Here is an 18,421-nt window from a genome sequence, read left to right on the forward strand (position 1 = left end):
TCTTAGGGGCCGTTCACAAATCGCGCCTAAAAACGCGTGGAAAACGCTAGGCGCACCGCTTTCTCCTTCTTTCCAAAGCGCTCGCGCAGAAGCGCCCCTGAGGCGTCTGCCTTTGCTAAGCAACCATGACGTGCTCTCTCCTTGAAGACGCGGAAATTTCAGCAAAGGATAAATGGATTTGCAGCTCAAAAAATCGCTTGCAGTAGCTCTGCTACTAAATTTATTTCAAAATGGAAATCCATATACAACTATGATCAGCTGTTCCTTTCATCTTGACTGAGCTTTTAACGTTGTTACGGGAAAGGATGAAGCTGATTGGTTAGTTCTTGTCACATGACCCGCGGTGCGGTTGCTGCATTCTGAAAAGTTGAGATGTTTTTAACTCGGTGCGGTGTTGGAAATAACGAACTTGAGCGCGCAAAAGACGCGATATGTGAACGTCCCCTTAAACAGTGCAGTAGTGCAGGTTACTCTTCTTTTTTTAAAGGCTCAATGTAAAGTACTCCCACATCACGCTGAATGCTGCAGACATAGACATCATATGATGTCTATGGCTGCAGAGACGCTGTTCGGGAAGCACGTGACATAAAACAAGGCCAGCTATTGGCTATTCGCTACTTCTCCTGTTGTACTGGCTGAGTAAAACCTCCGGTGGCTCATTACTGCCACACTTTGGTCACCGCAGATTTGAAATATGCACGAAATGAGCCGCTTACGGCAAATAAAAGTTATTTAGCAACGAATCGATGACTAAATAAGTTGACAACTATTTTAATAATCGATTTTAATCAATTAAATCGATTCGTTGTTTCAGCTCTACATCGCACAGCAGCATAATTATCTGGAGTGAACTATCTGTGAGCCTTTTTGTGAGTTTTTGGCATAGTAAGTGAGTGGTCCCACCGTGGAGGAGGATTGTGGGTGAGCCGGGACCAGGAGCGAGAGATGACGTTGGGGTGTTGTGGCGGAGACGTTTAAATCTGAATATTCTTTGCATCAGTGTTCTCACGATTCCCAGGACGAGTCTTTGGTCAGATGGGGGGGTTTGACCCTAAATTCACCAAGAGTGTGTGGAGTGCAGTGGGTGAGCTTTTGTCCTTTTGCGGTGAGTGTATACACTTGAAAATTGCAGTGTTGTGCTGTATTTGTGTCGTCAAAAACCACCTTTCAGGCCCGACGAAATCCTGTGGAGGAAGTGAGTACTGAGGCGGGCGAAGAAAACAACATCTCTAATTGGATGCCGTCGATGACATCCTGACCCTTCTACCCCACGTAACGGAGGTGGGAAATAAATTCAAGTAAGAACAGTGTGGATATAGTGGGAAGTATTAATGGTGAGGAGTTGGCTGCTGGAGGAGGAAATCAGCTGTGTGTGTATTATTACCTGCTGTGGAGTTCTTCAAACGTTCGCCCCTGTCTAGAAGACTCACCCTGTTGGTTGGCAGAAAGGAGAGGGAAGTGTCCGACCTACCCAGTGTAGCACACCCTGGGTGTAACAACTTACCTGTGTGTGACATCAGCGGAGGCCATGTTCGGCCCAACGCAGCAGCAGCTTTCGACCCGCATCTCTATCAGCAGTTGGTAAACCTCAGAAAAGGAACGCCTGACGTCTATTTCCCCAAAAGGTGTGAGTAACATCCCTTTCTGCTTCCCTGTATATTCACCATAAGCTATTGCCCAAAGCTAAAGCCAGCATATTGTGTTGTACACTCGCCTGTATGCCCAGAGTGAAGTCCCAGCTACCGTTGATGTACTTACCTTATGCCCAAAGCTAAAGCCAGCATATTGTGTTGTACATTCGCCTGTATGCCCAAGTGAAGTCTCAGTTGTCTTTCCTACAGACTTACCTGTGCCCTGAGCGAAGAGCCAGTGGCCCCTCTGTCCACCGTCCATGTCCAGTCCTGTCATACTTGTATGTTCTTGTGCAGATCTAGCTGGTCCCTTTGAAGTGTCTACCTGCACGTCTACCCATTACTCAGGATACAGAAACCGCGAACACCTCCCGTACACTTACCAGTACGGTTTCAGTCGGGTCCCGACAGCCATTGTGCAGCTCCACCAGCATCTGAACGACCGGGAGTCCAACCCGCTGGGCCGCCTCAGAGTTCGCCACGGGAAGCAGCAGGTATCCACCGTGCATTCAAACTCTAAATACTTACCACTTGTATCTGATACGTCCAGGAAAAGGAGAGGGCCCTGGGCAGCTGTCCTGCAAGCTAGAACAAAGGGCCACTTGTGAATAAGCTGATTGTCGTCACATAGCCCGAAGGAAAGAGGAGTGAAGGACTTACTGGAGATCTCCAGATTTCTCAAATCAGAAATGAAATTCTCAAAACTACTTGTACAACCTCCACATCATCTAGTCATTTATACACATCACAAACCAGTTTCTCATTCTTTTGAACAAGTTGCGATTGCTTTTGTACATTCATGGAATTGATTACGCACATTTATCGGCGGTTTCCTACATTAACAGTTTCTAATGTCATGTTACTCAAAATGTATTATATAGTTTTCTGTGCAATAGTCTTACCCCTCAAAACATCTAGTCTCTAGTTCATCATATAAGTCATTAAATGCAAAATGGTTAATCTACTTGTCATAAACTGCCAAGCGCACTTTTTATTTTTATTTTTACAAATTATTATTAGACTTTTTGTAAATTTGGCATGAATTGTGCAAGTGAATCTTGACTAATGAAGAGAATGTAGATAAACCATTTCTCTGAAATGGCTCAAAGGTTCATCTCATGAATCTTCAGTTGGAAAGCTTATACTGTATAGACAGAGGACAACACAAGAGTTACAAATTCTGAAAATTGATTTATTTTCATCTTTGTGCCATTTCTTTTTCCTTTTCTATATCACAATGGCATTGTAAAGGTTTTTTTATTTTTTGTCAAACCACTAGAAAAAGTGTAACTGGGAATTCTATCCAGTCTATTTCAATCAATACAGTAAAGTGTAAATGTGTACTTTTGAAATGGATATATGGCATACATAAGCATATGGCATACTGTTCAATACAGTAACTGTCATCCAAAATGTTGCCATAGTTTACATCAGAACATCCCTCCAGTGTACACTGTTATATTGACAACATGACTAAGCGATTTGACTGTCTCATCCGTAAACTATGACACAAGGACTTGTCATTCTGATGGCACTGACATGTTCATTGACGCAGATATTTATTTTTGAGAGATGAACTAAGGATTTTGAGCAAGAGACTGGCTTTTGCAGGTAATCCATTGTGTTTTGCTATTTGTACAAGTTGTTTTGAGAAATGCACTTACTGTTTTGAAAATCTCAAGGATGATTCAAGAAATGTACCAAAGCAACTGAGAAAAACTGTAAAAGTGCCATAGAGAAAAGTTATTATAAGTAATTAAGTAAAAGGTTCTTTATTGGCTCCATGAATAACATTTAACATCCATAAAATCTTTTAAATCCATGAAATCTTCTATAAAGTGGGGGGAAATAGTTCTTTAGATTAGTCATATATTCTTCACACCAAGAAAAAAAAATGTTCTTTTAAGAACTGTTCAATTAAAATTATTCGGGGAACTAAAAAGTGACTTTTGGATGCTATATTTTTAAGAGTGTAGACTGAAAAATCCAGATTTATAACCGTAGGATTCTGCGCACTTCTCTTTCATGCAGATGAAAAGAAAATATTTATCATTTAGACAGTGTGGCTAAACAAAACTGGAACAAGCCAAGATGTAGTTTGATTTCCCCTGAACACATTCGTTTTAATCCACTCATTTGAATCCAGTCCATGGATCTGGCATTTTCAATCAGTAATATTCAAATGAGCCATTCAAAATATATTTCCCTTTCTGTTAGAGTGAAATCACCATAGTTCACTCATGCTGTTTCTAATAGATTTACATATGTTTCCTCATTAGCAAAAATGCATGACATGGATGGTTGGATGTTTTTATACTGTATGCTCTGATGGCTCGCAATGAAGGGAAAAAACCTACTCGGATATTACTGATGCAAGTATTAAGACCTCTCTGAGATGGAAGATGACGAAAATAAAATTGGATTTTAAGGTTTAGCTGTATGAACACATTCCTTCAAAACATGTACTGTGCATATGAATAGCTGTGCTTAACATCCATAATGCCTGGGCTTTGATAAAAATGTTGCTGCCTTGCTGGAAGATGTTTAAAGTCTCATACATTGCTGGCTTTTCTTTGCATTATATAATTACTGCTAAAATGTAAGTTCAGAAGCTGTTAAGTTCCTAATGAACTTTGAAGCATTCATTTTAAATTCATCTTGAAAATGTACTTTTACATAATGTGTGGATAATAGATTTCTATTTCTTTATTATTATGTATTCTGGTTGTCCCTGCCAACATATTGTTGACCTGACATTTTTTTTTCCTAACTAAAAAGCCATTAAGGTGCTTTTGAATTACATTATATTACCAAGTTATGGAGACCCAGAGAGCTGTACTCTATGCATAGTTGTTTTAATACAAATGAAATGCTATTATAGTTTTTCTTAATACTTTGATTTAGTTTTTATTTTTGTTTCCTGTTTTCATGTTAACTTGTGTTTCAAGGATGTTCATTCTTTTATTTTAGTTAAAGGAATTGTTCCCCAATAAATGAACATTTATGTACTCACCTTAAGGCCATCCAAGATGTGGCTGTGTTTGTATCTTCATTCGAACAGATTTTGAGAAATTTAGCATTAGATCACTTGCTCATAAATTAATTATTTGCGGTGAATGGGTGCTGTCAGACTGAGAGTCTAAACAGCTGATAAAAGCATTATTATGAACCAGATTGTCCAGAAGCGACAGTTTAAAGTAAAAATTCCTTAATGGATTTGATTGTTACTAACATACAGCTTTTCTTTTCAAAATACATTTATTAATGGACTAGATTCATGTGGATTACTTGAGGATTATTGTGATGTTCTTATCAGCTGTTTGGACTCTCATTCTGACAGCACCCATTCACTTCAGAGGAACCATTGATGAGCAAGTGATGTAATGCTACATTTTCCAAATCTGTTCAATTGATTAAACAAACTCATCTACATAGATGGCCTGTACATTTATTTTTGCACATTTTAATTAATGGGTGAACCATTCCTTAAATGTAAAAGTAACAAAAACGTTTTATGTTATATGCTTACATCATGGTCATCTACATTCAGTTCTGAGATTGTTCACAGTTGTTTTCAGCTTTGTGCAAGATCAGGCACCAGAATACTGAGGCTTTTTTTTCTTTCTTCAATTTCATGACACATGAATGGATTGTTATGAAAGCAATCTGACATTATTTTGCTCGTATTTTCGACTAAACTGTTCTATATAATGCTTCATCCTTTCATTTACCACTTTGGTTTGTGTTGAGGATAGAGATGGACAGCTGAAAGGGGGCAGTATTGTTTGCTGGGATCAAATAAATGATATAAAACAAGCAGCATCAGTGATTTGCATGACATAGCTGTCAGTACTCGGGCACAAATTGCCTGTGGCCGTCCCTGGCTTTCAGCTGGGTTCACGATTTCACAGCTGCTGTTAAAGCTCTTTGCCATTTATTGAAGTGTCAGAATGCGCCATTGTGGCGGGTATTTATCACTGTTAAAATGCCAGAGATGGTGAGGACACGTCTCATTTTACCTGTCACTTCCACAGAGGAGAGCCAACATAGTCCATATTTAACCATTGTACTTTTTCTCCTTCTTGTTTGTTGTTTATTTACTGTTTCTCTCCATTTGAAAGGCCTAACCAAACAACCTGATGTTCTGGATGCTCTATTTCCCTTTAGTATGTTGGGCCAACCTGAGAAATATTGCAGTGGAATAAATCCCTTTCCATGTGACATTTGCATCAAGAGGGAAGAATCAGAGGCAGTGGAGAGAATATGGTGCTGTCTGCAAACCTGAACATCTTAAAATCAACATGAAAAATGATTGTATTTACATTCTTACATACAATGTTTATGGCTGTTATGCCAAAAAGATTTTAAAATATATCTTTAATGTGTATTTTTGTATTAGTATTTTAAATATGTATTTTGAAAAATGCTGCAAACATTATAACAGAAAATATTAATCTATTCATGTTCTTTCATACGGAGCCCCTAAAGAGACATGGTGGTAAAAAAGAAAAAAAAAAAGAAAAATTTGTGTTGGGACGAAAAAATATCTAGAACTTTTGCATTCCTTTGAGAAACTTTGCATTCCCTCGCAAAACTTTTGCGTTCCCTTACAAAACTTTTGCGGTCTCTCACAAAACCAGCTGAGTCCAGACAAACACTTCCTGTTTACTTTAAAGCTTGCATTGCTTCACAGCTCTCTCTGTTCACAATGGAGCGATTCATTGAGTTTTACTTTGAACTTGGAATCAAGGAAAATGAAAAACATTTAGAGCTTAGTTCAAGGTATGGTTTTGGGACATTCTAATATGCTTAATGTGGCTTTTTGTTTTAAAACAGTGACATTGAAAGACCAAATTCGATAATAAAAACGAATAGGGTTATATTAATAACTTTATGAATAATATTACTATTAATTAAGCAGAATGGCCCAGAATATGAACTCAACGTGCTGCATGGTAAGCATTTTCTCCCCCATAGAACACGCTTAAGGTAGACTAATGAACAAATAAGACGGTGATTGAAAAATACCAAATCTGTTTACAGTTTATTTTATGCACAGAAAAGCATATGAGCCCAGTTATTAGCACGTTGCTTTTCTGTAAATAGTTTATATTTTTTTTTATTAAATACTAAATTTGGGCTGTTTATCACTGTTTTTCATATTAAGCCACGTTAAACGCACTTTCTTATGGGCGTAAAACACTTATTGTGCAATTCAGCTCATATTTTGGGCTTATCTGCTTGCATGTACACAGTACACATTTTTAAAACATAATATAGCAAATCTGGTCTTTTTTTATCATTTTATTAAGCCACATTGAGCGTTTTATGAACCACTGCAAGCTATATAATAAACAGGAAGTGTTTGTCCAAACTCAACTGATTTTTGGGAGAGAGCGCAAAAGTTTTGCAAGTTAACGCAAAAGCTTTGTTAGAGAATGTTAAATATTTGAAAAATATTGAAAAATATTGTTTTTCTCCAGCCCTGATTATGTCCCTTTAGGGGCTACATACTTTCTATCTATACTTACCCCAAACATTTCAATGTTAGTGTATTGAGGTTTCCATAAATGAAGCAGCAAAAATTGTTTCAACATTGATAATAAGAACATTTTCTTGAGCAGCAAATCATCGGGATAATAGATAAAGCGACTGAAGTTTCTTTTACATGTTTTTCCTATTCTTTCCACCCTCATGTCATATGATGTGGGCCAAATCAGAGATCATAACAGGCCAACTTTGGTCCATGTTCTCTTCTTTGGGAATGCATGTAGAAATAAATTCCAGATGGCTAAAATCCGGTCCTACACTAGACCCCCCACCGCCCTTCAGTGTTCTCAGTTATTCAGTTATTCTCAAAAATGTATCATATTAAGGAATTTTTATAAATTATACATTTTAACAATGAGTTTCAGTACATGCTGTATGTGGTATTCTTTAGATGAACAGTTTGCATAAACTTATATGATGATTAATTTGTCTATTTGAGTAGTAACATCCTGTAGTTCTTCTCCAGTAGATAAACAGACACAAAATGGAAATATCTATTTAAATGTAACTAATGAAGCCTTCATTCTTTGATAATTAGAGACATTTGGTGTCAATTTCTTTTTCCTTAGAGTGTAATTAAATGGCCGTCCACATTTTTTTTTTCAGAGAATAAAAAGATTCTGCCAGAGTGATGCTATGAAAATGACTGAATTTGAGCTAACTTTGTGTTCATCTCTATGAAACTTTTGCTCCTGTGTTTTTGCTCTGTATAACAGAAATGGTGGTGAAGGAAGCGGAAGCCCTGGGTCAGTCTAAGTTTTATTCTGATGCAACAAAAGTAAGATGAAAAAAGCATTTAAATCTCCCGGGAATCCCATGCTCGCCAACACACACTTCTGAAAGCCTTTATGTCTAACATGTCAACATAGGAATGGTGAAATTTTAATCCAGGATGACATTCCAGATAACGTTTGTTCCTAATCTCACCCTTATCTGCGAGCAACAGTATGTTCTCCCAGGTTTAGCCCATCTGACCTGTATAGTTAAAATATTTATAGCTCTGAAAAAAACTGAGGGAAGAACAGTATAAATCTCACACCACACAGTTTCTGGCTCATATTGCCTGGCCCATATTTTTTAATGTGCTTTCACACAATACAGGTGATCTGGATTGCATTGAGACACTCAGTTTGTAGTTTGTAAACCTGAAAGAAAATTAGCATTTTTTAGGATTCTTGAGTATAAGGACTACAACAACAATAATCTTTTGAATTTACATGCTTGACAAACCAGTTATGGTCCTTACATAGTGACTCTTCAGAAATTTTAATCAGTGTTGTTTGAGGTATAACTGTGAGAAATTTATGTATGGGACAATCTCTTAAATGTTTACAGCAGACGTTATTTAACTCAAAATCTCTTAAAAAAAACTCCTTAAGGGAACCCCTGGCACGACCTGGGCCCGATTCCCCAAAACGTTCTTATCGCTAAGTAGTTCTTAACCTATTCCTTAACCTCTCTCTTAACCTTATGGCATGATTCCCGACACGTTTGTATGATAAGTATATCTTCTGTAAGTCACACTTTCCTAAGGTTGGTCTGGACCATTCGTAAGTTCTCTCTTAGCGTTGTTTGAGCTCAAGACGCTAGTCGCCGCAGTCTTTAGAAATCAGCGCAGCGCAGTACAAGTCAAACTATGGTATGTTGACAATATTGTGGCTCAACAATGATTTTATGTTATGGACATTTTAAGACTCATAATAAATATGTTCGCAATGGATACAGGCCTATTTATGAAGTTGACTTTATGTGGTATCAGAACTAATATGGTGGTAATTAGCCTAGGCTTTTTCGTAATGTAATTAAAGCAAATTGGCAATCACTTTTGATAATTAAAATCTGGCAAAAAAATTGGCTCTAAATGGCTAAGATCTATAAATGGGTAAGCATGGTGGAGTCCAGTTCCAACGTGTCCTTGTATTGAATCAAAGACGGAGCCGGACGCGGAGCCGTTTAGTCAATGTCAATTTTTTTATTCGGCCAAACTTAAGCCCTTTTCACATTTTGCCTGACGTAGCTATATTTAAAAAAATTCGCTTCCCAAGACAAATCATTATGGACCTGCTGGACCTTTTCAGACCTGCGCTTGCCAGGCTAATGCGGCCGAATTTTGCTTTAAGCCCTGAAATCCAGCTGCTTGCAGCGCTTGTTTTTTTTTTTTTTTGCTACAGAGAGCTTCATCGAGGTTGTGGGAGAGGTCTACGGCCTAATCAAAACATCGGTGTGGAGGTGGACCCGGAAGAAAAGACAATGCTGAATAAAGTCGTAGTTTTTGCTACTTTTAGACCAAAATGTATTTTCGATGCTTCAAAACCCTGAAAAAAACTTCAAAAACCTTCAAAACTGACCCTCTGATGTCACACGGACTACTTTGATGATGTTTTTATTACCTTTCTGGACATGGACAGTATACCGTACAAACAGTTTCAATGGAGGGACTGAGAGCTCTCGGACTAAATCTAAAATATCTTAAACTGTGTTCCGAAGATGAACGGAGCTCTCACAGGTTTGGAACAACATGAGGGTGAGTTATTAATAACATAATTATGATTTTTCGATTGAACTAACCCTTTAACTTGAACTAACAATTACGATAAATTCTAAAGCATTTATTAATCTCAGTTAATGTTAATTTCACCATTTACTAATATATTAATAAAATTATTATTATTTAATGTACCTGAGCTAACAATGAATACTGTTATTTGTTAGTTAATGGGTTAGCTAATGTTAACTAATGCGACCTTATTGTAAAGTTTTACCCCCACCCAAAAAATAAATAAATAAATAGACATAACAGTATACTTATATAATAGACAGAACAGTACGTAACATGATAGACAGAACAGTACAATAATTTAAATTACAATAAATTGTGTACATGTAAAGTACATGGCACAAAAGTTGATTATGGCACCAAAAATATATGCAATAGGATTAAATATATTTCATTAATCTTAATGATTAAATACAATTAAATCAACTCATTAATTGAATTAAATGTTTTGAACTTTAAAGAATTTGTAATTAATTGCACATCTCTAAATACTTATATTTCAGGTATTGTCAGTTCTTAAATAATGTATGTTTTCAGGGTTTAGGAGAGAAAACTGTTGGTGAGGGCTAGAGCCACACAAATTGCACACTTTTCTTAAAATCAGCAGTTGATATGACTGAATGTCAATCCAAATTAATAAGAGTTCAGTTGTTCCAGCGCAAGCTTCTTCCCTTCTGATTTCTCTTTGTATTATGTACTCATTAGCAACACAACAAAAAGGTCAAAGCAAGTGAAAGGAAAATTACCCGAGAGGTTAGGGGTAGATAGAGCAAAGGAAATTACAATTGTAAATTAGCTTTGATATCCCCCGTCAAAAACAACCTTTATTATCTGCTATTTGGCAGTGATGTTTCAACAAATAAGAGGATTCTTAGTCACCCAGAGGATGTGGGCAGATTGCATTTTTCATTTATTTGTTTAAATCCCATCACCATAAAGGTTTGTTCCTCAGAAACCCCTCGTTTTATCTCTAGTTCTTCATGGTTTTTATCTCAGTATGCTGTATTACCATGCGTGATGGTGCAAACCAGTGACTGTTACTGTTCTGCCCGCCTTGCATCCAACAAAGATGCATGAAAACTCAAGAGGAGGCTTGACTCACACCTGAGGCCTAGTGCTCCTCGTCACCAATACCATGAATGTCTATCAAGGCATCAGGAAAGGGCTTCTTGTGTCATCACAAGCCCACATTCCCACATCAGAAAACCTCTCCATGCATACACTTTCCTCATTCATATAGCGTGCCTTCCTCTTGACTCCATCAATCCTTATTTTTATGATTAAATAATTCCTCTCTAGGGCTCTTCACAACCACTCTGTCATTGTACACCACATAATAACTTTGATTGCAGCTTACTTTTAACCCTAGCTCACGGCATCTAATGAACAATACCGACAGGAATGTTCACGGTTTGCAGAGAGGTTTAGGTCCACTATTCACTCATTTAACTTTTTGTTGCTGTAATCGATTTTCACAATACCATGAAGTTGATTTATACTTATATCTATGGCAACTGCTTTTTTACAGGTGGGTGCTCAAAACTCATGACTACAGTAAGGCTGGACACAATTGTCATTTTTCATTTTTAACTGTGCTAACATTAAAGGATGGCTTGGGATTTATTATCTCATTTTGCTTTCCGTTTTCTAACACTTCTTTCCACTTGTGCGTCTCATTTTCTCATGCTCCATTATTCATAAAGATATTAGTGCCATGTAAAAGATGATTTCTATAAGCTGTCAGGAATTCAGTCGAGGAAGTGCAAGCGCTGAGGAGCGACGCTGTTGCATCTGTCAAAACGTAAGCCAGACGAACAGCCCCCCCCCACCCCCCACCCCACTTCACTCTCGTTCAGAAGACTTGCAATCTGATTATTTGAAACAACATCACTGTTGTCAAAAAACACAAAAGCATAACTGTCTCAGCGACCCGTCTCTGTAATAGTAACGAATTTGGAAATGCATCGCTCAGGCCCAGTCGAAATAAAAGGCCATTTAGCCTCAGCTTTCCCTCACACTGCGTGATTTCATCCCCATTTAGAGAAGCCTTTAACAGGAGTCCAACAGCATATTAATGCAGTATTTATGACTGGCCCATTTAGGCTTTGCAGAGTCCAAAATGCCCTCATTAGACTCTCATTAACACAGGACAAAGAGCAGAGATGTTAATAAATCTTTAATTGAATTACATTCCTCCCTATGGAGAAAAATGATGAGAGAAAAATGGGAAGGTTTGGTGCCAAAATGATTAACATCATTTTAATGACCATTATTCAGAGGCATTTTCTGACAATTTTTCATATAGTAAGAAAATTTGCCTTTGGATATAAATAATACATGATTAGTGTAATTACAATGAAAAAAAATACATTGGGGAAATTTAATTGGGCAGACAAAGTAAAGGCAACCGGAATTTTGTTTTGTCTTTTTTTTTTTTTTTTTTTTTTAAACATATTAGAGGCTAATGCTGTCACATGTATCTAATATCTTAAAAATGGTCTCTGATATTCACCAACATTGCATTCATTTGATCAAAAGTACAGTATTATTACAAAACTCTTCTGTATTGAAAGTATAATTTAAAATGTAATATATTCCTTTAATGGCAATACTGTATGTTAATATGCTGATAGAAAGCATTTATTTAAAACAAATCATTTTTAACATTGTATTTGTCTTTACTGTCACTGTGTCCTTGCTGAATAAAAGTTTTTTTTTTTTTTTTACTTTTTAAATGCTAGTTAATCACAGTTTCCCCCCCAAAAAAAAAAATTAAGCTGCATAACTGTTTTCAACATTAAATAAACAAAAATAAATGTTTCTTGAGCTGCAAATCAGCATATTAGAATAATTTCTGAAGAATCATGTGACACTGAAGACTGGATTAATGAAAAAAAAAAAAAAAAAACAATTGTGAAATAGCTATTTACACATTATTTTAGGTCTTCCATTTAGTGTAGAATGTATCACACTCTTGTCATAATCCATTGCATTTCTGAATCAAGCACCGCTCTATATGTCTTCTAGTTGTTTTACTCAGACATATCCCAAGTAAAATGGAGCTGCAAACTCCATTACATGGTCATGACCTTATTTTGAGAATTTCCTCAGTTGAAAAAGTGGTAAAATTGCTTTTGACACAGAAAGTCTGTAATAAAGTGAATAGCTTTGGGTTTTCAGAGGGTAACATCGTGTTATGGCCAAAATAAAATTTGATATTGCAACAGTAAGGAATATTAAAACATGTACCCAGACTTGCTGCTGTTCTTTGGGTCAATGTGGAGGTTCTTTTGAACCATTTTTCGTCTTACTAAGTTCAACCCATTTCAATAAAGGTTTGTCTAAATTAAAATTACATTACAATTACATTATTTTTTGTAGTATATATATATATATAGGATTAGGGATGTAGAATATGCTCATGCAGAATATGTGCTTTAATAAACAACCAATATGTTAATCATAAGCATGCTAATAAGCAAAGTACATGCTAATAAGCATTGGTCCCTGCTTAAGTGTTAGTGATTTCTTTTGTTGGATTATACTGCCTCTTTACCTTTTAAAAAAAAAAATGTCACTAAATCTGCATTTTATAGATTTAAAAATCCAGATATGATTTCTCAAATAGCATCTTGTGCAAAGGTGACTGCACCTCATTTGTGTTTGCCATCTTGCTGGTTGCCTACAGCTGGATTTTAATGAAAGTGTCCACTGACGCTTTCAGAAAGACAGATGTGGGAGTCTGTAGCCTACCTAATCTTTTTTCTGCCGTAATCACACTAGTCTGGCATATTTATTGAGGAAATACAGTCTTCTCCTCTCGACTGAGTGCTATATCATTATGGGACAGATTTAAACGTAGAATACAGCTTGGCTCTCGCTGGATGCCTTCCGTTTCAAGTTGCTAGAAGAGGAGTTTTGTAATGAAGCAGGAGAACATGCATGTCTCTTGATCTAATGGAGGAAGTCAGGTACTGTATGAGCCAGTATAAACAGTTTAGTGGGATGGAGCAGAGAATGGAGGTAAGGAGTGGGTGGGGGGTTACAACACGGAATGGCAGGTTGGCGTTTACACTAGATTAATGAGCTAGAGGAATGATGTTCCTTATCACTGCACTGCACATGTTTCTAAATTAATGCAAAAGAAGCAGCTCTTTCTCTTTCTCCTTCTCTTTTTTTCTTGTTCACTTCATTTCTTCTGGTACTGTATGCATCAAGCGGTGCATTTGCATCTCCCCCCACTTAGTTCTCACCATAACAAGGCCTGGAGAATGGACCAATGGGAATCAGACTTGAAGAGGGCTTGTTTGCTTAGTGCTTGCGAGGCAGATTTGTTGATACTCCTCTAGCATTCTGGACTGGGGTTTGTTCTAATCCTCTAAAGTGATTTCTGCAGTGTTTTAACATTAAATCATCCTTTAAACATAATTTAGACTCTGATTTGTAGATAATTATGCAATGTTTTTGTAGTCTATAATTTTTTTTTATGAATTTGAAATAAAAGGTTGGAATTATTCCTTTAAATTACACTATGAAATGTGCAGCTTTCAAAACAAACAACGGTACAGTTCTTGCAATGTCTACACACACACGCACACACACACACACACACACACACACACACACACACACACACACACACACACACACACACACTTTTTAAAAAATTTCTTACTTCAAAATACTGTTTAAAAGTCTCTTGTGCTTACCAAGGCTTTTATTTGATTAATTACTAAAGAAAGAAAGAATGAAAAATAAAAGACACTACAGACTGCAATACTGTTTTAATATATTTTAAAATATAATTTATTCCTGTGATTTCAAAGTTACATTTTTCTTTTCATGCCATTACACCAGTCTTCAGTGTCACATGATCCTTCAGAAATCATTCTAACATCCTGATATTCTGCTCAAATAACTTTATTATTATTATTATTATTATTATTATTATTAGTGGTTAAAACATTTGAGCTGCTTAATATTTTTGAGTGTGTGTGTGTGTGTGTGTGTGAGAGAGAGAGAGAGAGAGAGAGAGAGAGAGAGAGAGAGAAAGAGAGAGAGAGAGTTTTTTTTTTTCAAATTTTCTGATTAACAGAAAGAACAAAAGAACAGCTTTTATTTTTAACAGAAATCTTTAAGAACAGTATGCTTTGCTGTTTGAAATTTTGTTAAATGCTAAAAGTATTAATTTATTTTCAAAATGTACTGACCCTAAACTATAAATATAAAATCTGTTGTGCAGTAGCCAAATGCCTATTAAAGATTTTGGTTTACTGAAAAGCATGAACAGGTCAAGCAGCACCGGACTCTGTTTCTGTCACGGTGGCACTGAGGCCTATAGCCAATAGAAAGTGAAATGTGGCTGGTGCTCTGCATTGTGTTATTCTCTGCTCCACTGAAGACAGACTGGACATTGGATTTGAAGAATGAAAGCTCACTGCACTGAAACAATAATACAGATGGCTTCTCTTTTTTTTCATCCTTCAACTGTGGATATATGTCCACTCCTGTGTCTTACTTTGTTGGCTTCCCTGCTCAAATGATTATTGATAAAGCAATTGCTTTCAGAGGACTAAAAACGGGAGTCAGAACCAATCTCTTTTATTCAACACTGTGATTGGATTTGTAGGGCCTACGCAGCTGTTGAGGATTTATCGAGCAGAGCACATGGCAGATATAAGAGATTCTCTTTCAAGAACCCCAGATTGTAGCATCGTTCAAGTCTGTTCAAGACTTACTATAAAGAATTGTAAACAAAATATGAGGGAAAGAGTTCCCAGTACTGCATTTAAATGGAAAAGGGTTCAAACGGTCAGCTAGCTGTTCAGGTCCAGTTGTCAGTCGAAGGCTGAGTGAATGAGAGTTTAACATCTGGTATTCTCACAACATCTAACTTAGTCAATCCACAATGGTGAATCAATTATGGCTGTTTCAGATAGAGAAGAGAAGGCTTTTAAGAGCTTGATTAAATGTCAACTCTGATTAGTTCACAGCTGATGTATCTATTCCTGTCAAGAGTGGACATCTGATGCTGATCTGCAGAACAATGGTCTGGTGCCTCACTGCTCTTTATTTTTAACTGGAGTGATATTGTGTTTGGTTGGGTAACAGCTGTCGCTCAATGATGCTCCTCTTGACATGTTCAGCAACATCATTTAGCCTTTAGATCATCTTGAAAATGGAAAAGGTGCATTTGAGTTTGTTCTGCATTTGTATGGTTTTGACTATAGTAATAAGTTTTGGGGGTATAATTGCATAATTGTCAGTTTAATGGAACATACTAAGTTCAATACATACACTCTAAAAAAGAAAAAAAGAAAAGAAAAATGCTTGGTTATTTTTTATCTTAATTTTTTTTACCCAATTGCTGGGTTCAGATTGTTGGAACTTAATATTGGGTTGGTTTTAAAAAAAGTTACCCAGATGAGTTTTTTTTTTTTTTAAGACAAATGCTGGGTTCAGCTTGTTGGGTCATTTATTGGATTATTATTTATTTATTTTTTTTTTTTTTTTTTTTTACCCAAATGCTGGGTAGTTTTTCTGTAAATAAGTTGCTGGTTCATTTTTAATGCTGGTTTAATTTTTTTAATCATTTTAAACCAGAGTTTATTAAAGTTCCCGTTCTTCGTGATCCCATGTTTTAAACTTTAGTTAGTGTGTAATGTTGTTGTTAGAGTATAAATAATATCTGTAAAATTCTAAAGCTCAAAGTTCAATGCCAAGCGAGATATTTTATTTAACAGAATTCGCCTACAAAAAACGACCTGTTTGGACTAGATCCCTCTAGTTCCTGCAGTAATGACGTCACTAAAAAAGTTTTTTGACTAACCTCCGCCCACATGAATACACAAAAAAGGGGGCGTGGCCTTGTTGCACTCAGACGGAGAAGCAGGCGGGAAGGAAGTCGACCGGAAGTTGAAGTCGGCCGTGTACCGCCATCTTGTAGCAGAACTTCACTTGCGTTAGCATCCCATTGACTCCCATTCATTTTGGCGTCACTTTGACAGCGAATAACTTTACATCTGAGGCGTTTAAAGACTCAATTTGTCCATTATTTATTTCTAAAGATACACGACAATGTATAAAGGGCTCCATTACCTTCTATGTTACATTATGGCCCCGTAGAAACAGTTTTTGTAAAAATATGGCTAACGATTGCGTCATAACCACTCGACTCTCTGTCGCACAGTAGAGAAATTACCGTACAGACAGGAGGAGAAGCTCGCAGGCAATCGGGGAGACGTCAAGAGAGAAGCCCATTTTAAAATACTATACAAAATAATTAATCAGAATACTTACTCCTGCTCACTCACGCCAAAGAACTCCCCGCTCAAGCTCGCCGTCTCTGCAAGATTAACGATGGCAGTTTGCACGCACAGCTACTAGAAGATTTACATCTGTCAGACAGGTTGCTGACGTCATCAAGCTTAGTTTGAGTCTGCGCGTCAGAAACGAAAGTGCTAAAAATCACTAAAAATGGGCTTCACTTGTCTCAATTGAGTTCCAATGGGGTCGCTGTGTCCATTTCTTTTACTGTCTATGCGGAGAAGAGGAAGAGCTGCGTTTGTGTTTGTCGCCATGTCGTCAAAACGTTGTTATTTTCCTTTGTTTGGCCTTCCCAGGGATGCTGTACTTAGAGATTAATGGTTACAATTTATGTTTAACTCGGTTCACGAAAATTATAATCCACATGTAAAACTATGTGCAGCACATTTTGCTGAGGACAGCGAGCTTCCTCAATCTCAATCAGTTTAATGCCGGATTCACACAAAGATTATTCTTGAAAAATGGAGCAGTTCCCTCTTTGTCTGGAGAAGGCGTTGTTTATGGACCACAACCGGTAAGTGTGTTTTATTATTTAAGTTGGTGCGTTAAACAGTTTCTGTAACTTATTACACAAAGGGCAACACTGTTTAGCTTCGTTAACTAGATGTTAGGGCTGTGCAAAAAAAATCGAATGCGATTTTCATGCGCATCTCGTCAGTAAAAACACTCCTGTAATTATAAGTACATCTCCAGCACGTGCGTTCTTTTACTGTCTATGGTTCAGATCAGGATTGCCAGGTTTTCAAAACAAATCCTGCCCACTTGCTTCTCAAAACTAGCCCAATCGCGTTTCCAGGAGGGCAGTGTGCTCTAAGATGGTGTCGAATCACAACACAGGAACCGCTGGCACAATCAGAACTCGTTACGTATTTCTGAAGGAGGGACTTTATAGAACAAGTAAGTAATCAGCTCGTTTTTATGACAGTGAAAACAGCGGTATACAGATAGGTGAATTGTGTGAAAAATACTGTTTTTTTTTTACATGCGAAACATGAACACATGTTATATTGCACACTGTAAACACAATCAAAGCTTCAAAAAACCACGAAAAACGGGACCTTTAAGTTGTATGAACCGCATTTGTGAGTTATAATGTTGATTGTCATTAAATAAATAAAGTAAAGAAAGAAAAAAATAATGAATGAACAAATAAATAAAATATTACTAACAAGAAATTCTTAAAAAAAAAAAGGATATGATAAGGCACCTCCAATGGAATAAAAAAGGTCCAAGTGTAAAACACAAAACAATAAATAAAGTGTTATAATTTGAATTTATGTTAAATGTGATATTAAATGGGTCAAAAAAGCACTCTTAAGTCCATCTTTATATGTAATTTAATAATTAATCATGTTGT

The sequence above is a fragment of the Carassius carassius genome, chromosome 21, assembly GCF_963082965.1.
Source record: "Carassius carassius chromosome 21, fCarCar2.1, whole genome shotgun sequence".
Classification (NCBI taxonomy): Eukaryota; Metazoa; Chordata; class Actinopteri; order Cypriniformes; family Cyprinidae; genus Carassius; species Carassius carassius.